Here is a 5,000-nt window from a genome sequence, read left to right on the forward strand (position 1 = left end):
CTTACAGACAGGGAATGACTGTCAGGCTACAAATTTAATGGGACATTTTATTCAATTATCTTGATCGTATTCTTCCTCTCTTTCAAAATAACAAAGCAGTGTAAACTCACTTTGTGATTTTATTAATTTGGAGGATGTGTTTTACAGAGTAAACTATTTTCATTGTCAGGGAGCACACGTATATACATACAACATGCACACACACAGACTTATATACATACATATGACACACAGTCAGGCACACACACACACACACACACACATGAATACGTATATACTGTACATACATATATGCACACATATACATAAATGCCTACACATGTGTGTATGTATATATACATACATACATACATACATATATATATATATATATATATATATATATATATATATTGTCACAACTGCGAGATTAGCTAGGATTGATGTAATTGTATTTTGTAAATGTTAATGTTGTTTTTGTAAGTAAATGTATATTACGCTGTGTGTGTGGGTGCAGGTGCGTTAGTGTAACCGGACAGGTACACGGGGACACGACTCGCGAGGTAGGTCAGTGGGAGCATGCGACCTGATTGGTCGGTGTGCAGGGGCAAGCTTCGCCCGATGTCCTGCCCTGACGTCGGTGCATGGTAGCGACACCTCGCAGCTCAGGTCACTCGCGATTGGTCGAGGTCTGATGATGAGGAACGGGGGTGCTTGTAGCTGGCACGGAGGCCAGCTACAAAAAGCGCGATTTTCAAAAAAATTGAGTTAGTTCACTCAACACTCAAGACTCAACAACATCAGGGCCTGACCTCACCTGAGATAACAGCACCTGCTCCAGCTTACTTGCTCCAGCTGAAGCTATTTAGAAGCTTTGAAAGAAGAAGAAGAAGAATCTACAAGAACTCTTTGAAGGAAGAGTTATAATCTACATGCTAAGTGGGTAACACTTATAGCAAGAAGAAGAAGAATTACCTGGACTACCTGACCCAGTCCAAGTGGGCAACACTTATGCCAAGGAGTTAACATCTTTAAGGAGTTGGCATATTAAAAGAGATCCCTTCAGAGTAAGGGTTTTGACACTCGGCTCTCTCGAGCCAAGCACCTCGGTGCTACAAGAGATCCTTGTAGGCACACACCTGTCCCCCCCTGTCCTTTACCACCACTTTTCGGCGTTAGGATGACACCGTTTGTTTCTGAAGGCGAACCCTGCGGTTTACCCGGCGAAGGCCGGGGTCTCAAAGGGGTCCCTTAGTTGGGATACTGTAAGAAACACTCGGAGGTTGCCACCTTTGTTAGGTATAGGGAACGGCGGCAGGCCACTCTAACACTCCTGCCAACTCTAGCTAGACACCGTCTACATAGCCAACCTGGTTAGGCTCCTCAGAGATAAGAGGAGGTTGTCAGAGATAGGACTTAATCTGACAACTCAGGCAGGACTTGGACTTTTTTCAGTGGTAGGATCGAGCCATGCGCTTGGAGCCATGGGTTCGACTACCAAGATCAAGATAAACTTAGATGGAATCCCGACGATGACCAAAAAGCACGAACTGAATACTCTGATGTTTGGCAATGGCATCCACTTCTTGCGGATAATTGACACCAGAAATGGCTACCTTGTTTTGCCAAAGTCTTTGCAAGATGCTGACAAAATCATGGCTCCCGATTTTAGGCGAAAACTCCTGTCCTCAGGTTTTGCCCCACAGATGCCTCTAGAGACCAAAGCCAAGATGACCATTGTGGTGAAAAAAGTTGACACTTATATCACCAGCCATACAAATGAAGAGATAAAAGAAGAATTGACTAAGCAATTGAATACCAATATTGAAGAAGTATACAAGACGCCACAGCATGGGATAGTAAAGATACGATTCCCAGACATCCTGACTGCCAATAAGATCAGAGAGCAAGGACTCATCCTCTTTAATTACAGTATTAACCCTGCCCAGATCGAGGAAGAGCGATTCACCAGAGTCATTCAATGTATGAGTTGCTATGAATATGGTCACGTCAAAGGGAAATGCACAAAGAAGAATTCTGAAATATGCAGTGAATGTGGTCAGACCGGGCATCGGTTCACATCATGTAAAAGTACCACGAAAAAATGCCTAAACTGTGGAGGCGAACACAGAACTCTTTCTGGAAGCTGCCCTATAAGAAGGAAAGAAATCACAAAAGTCGAAGAAAAGAAGCAAGAGAAAGAAGTACAAAAAGAGTCCAGACTACTCAGTGAAGTAGTGAAAAACACTGCAAAGGCTACAGCAAAGGTCGAGAAAACGATCGAAAAGACTGCCAAAGCCACAGCCGAAATAACAAAGACGGCTATCAAAGAGACACAGCCTCCAATTATGCAGCTGCCAAACAACCTAGCTGTCAAGACCTGATCGCGCTGATGCACGCTCACCTGGCCAACCTTGCCCAACCAGGCTGCTTTGCAGAACAAGCAAAGCTAGCCTTGAGGAGAAACAACCTTCCCGAAATGGACCTTCCTAACGACGTTAATTCGGCAGGCATCCTGAGGGTAATGTTGCCAACAGAACCCTCAGACACTCCCAAAGAAACCTCAGAAACACTCGAAGAAGAAGAAATGCCAGAACTGCCAGTTCTTGAAGAAGAAATGCCGCCACTGGAAGAGCCCACTGCACCAGTACCCCAGTATGTGAGGGTGCCATCCCCACACAGGTGCAAGAATGTGAAGAAGGCCAGGGAAGCAAAGGGCAAAGCTGTAGGAGTCATCCTGTACACTGCCGAGAAAACCGTTACAAACGGCAATATTGATGATGATGATGTTGCAGAATACATCAAAAATGGCAGGATGAAATACTCCTACAATAATCAGAGGCTGAAATCTGATGAATGTGCCAGTATCATCGATAGGAGAATTAGGGCAGCCTCCCTAAATCTCGTTGGTGTGGCTATCACTTACCTCGACCCTGAGTCCTACAGGAAGAGGAGGAATGGCTATGATGAGTCCCAAGAGAGGCATGAAGATGGACCTGCAGCCAAATCTAAGTGAATCACACCATCACAGTAGTTCAGCAGAACGTCCTCAAGTGGACTATGGTTCGTAGGAACGAACTGTCGGGCATGTATAGAGCCCTAAATGCAGATGTAGTCCTGATCAACAGTCATGGTTTGAAGGACACAGACAGGCTGAAACTGTTCCCCTACTTATGTTATCAGAGGAACAGGACTGGAGAAGCAAGTGATGGCATAGCAATAGCAGTCAGAAGAGAAATCAAACATAAGATTCTCGACGACTTTGACGAAATGCTGGCAATGGAGATAGAGACCAGCAGAGGTCCAATAGTAGTGGCTACAATGTATCTGCCTCCAAGAAGGGCAATTGTGCCACTGCAAGACTTGTACAGTCTACTTCGACGAAGATTACCCACATACATAGTGGGAGACCTCAATGCCAACCATCCAATGCTAAACAATAGAGCAGGCAACATGGTTGGCAATGCTATTGCTAGAATGGTTGCTGATGGAGATCTAATCCACATGGGACCAGACTTCCCTACTTACATCACAGGGAACACAGCAACCAAACCAGATATTGCACTGTGCAATAACCAAGCCCATCACAACGTGATCATGGAACCAGGCCCTGCAAGCACCAGTGACCACCTGCCCATCATCCTCAAGATATCATCCAACCCAATCCTGAAAAGCCTAAACTGTAGCAGATTCAACTTTAGAATGGCTAATTGGGGAGGATTCAAGGATGAGCTCCAGTCCAAGCCTGCAGCCAACTTGAGGACTGCAACATTGGAAGAGATTGACGAGGAAGTCGAAAAGTGGTACAGCGATGTTGAAGCTGCACTTGCTCATCATGTACCCAAGAGCAACCACAGGACTATCCCCCATCCAAGGCTAACAGCTGAAGTAAGACTGCTAAATATACAGTCGAATCACCTGCAGCACTATGCAGGGATTCATGGATGGACACAAGACCTGAGAGCAAGATATAGAAGCTTGCAAAGAGAACTCTCTAACCACTGGAGGAGAGCAGCAAATGACAAGTGGGAAGAACTTGTTCGAAAAGTGGAGTGGGACCGAAAAGATCCACAGTCCTTCTGGTCAGGAATAAAGAAACTGATGGGAAGAAGTGAAAGCAGAAGTAGCTACCTCCTCAACGAACAGGATGAGAAGATTTATGAAGAAGAAGAACAAGAAATCCTGTTCAGAAATTACTGGAGAAATTGTTTCCGAATTACCGAAGAAGAAGAAGAGAACTTTGACAGTGATTTTGAGGAGACCATCATAGAGGAAATAGGAAGGCACATGCACCTCCTATATCCAGAAGCTGCTTCTGACTTCACTAGACTGGATCCCACAGATCCACTAATGACCAAGATCAACCCCACAGATGTCAAAAGAACTATTCAAAGTTTCAAGAATAGAACTGCTCCAGGCAAAAGCAGGATCAACAAAACAATCCTGCAAAATCTTCCAAACAAGATGTTGCTGAGACTGGCAAACATATATAATGCCTCTCTCACTGCTGGCTACTTCCCTGACCACTTCAAGGAAGCAAGAGTCAGGATGATTCCAAAAGCCGGGAAAAATCCAAGAAAAGTGGAGAATTACAGACCAATATCTCTGCTGGAAGTCCCAGGCAAAATCTTTGAAAAGATACTGAACCTAAGATTGCGAAATCACCTGGAGATTAACGATTTGCAAAATCCCAGGCAACATGGCTTCAGACCAGGCAGAGGAACATCAACAGCCATTGCAATCATATATGAAGAAATCGCCAATGCCATGAGCGAAAGGAACCAAGTCAATGTGGTTCTGAGAGATGTGGCCAAAGCCTTCGACAAAGTTTGGCACACAGGCCTGAAACTTAAGATCATCAGGCTGAACCTCCCGACGTCCTTGACCAAGCTATTGTGTGACTTTGTTGAAAGTCGGAGTGCAAGAATAGGCGTCGGCAATACAGTCGGCGAAGCAATTCCCCTCATGAGTGGAGTTCCACAGGGAAGCTGCCTCTCACCGACACTGTTCACAATCTATAC

This window comes from Penaeus japonicus, unplaced genomic scaffold, assembly GCF_977035675.1.
Source record: "Penaeus japonicus unplaced genomic scaffold, GWHDUDI00000001_assembly GWHDUDI00000010, whole genome shotgun sequence".
Lineage (NCBI taxonomy): Eukaryota > Metazoa > Arthropoda > Malacostraca > Decapoda > Penaeidae > Penaeus > Penaeus japonicus.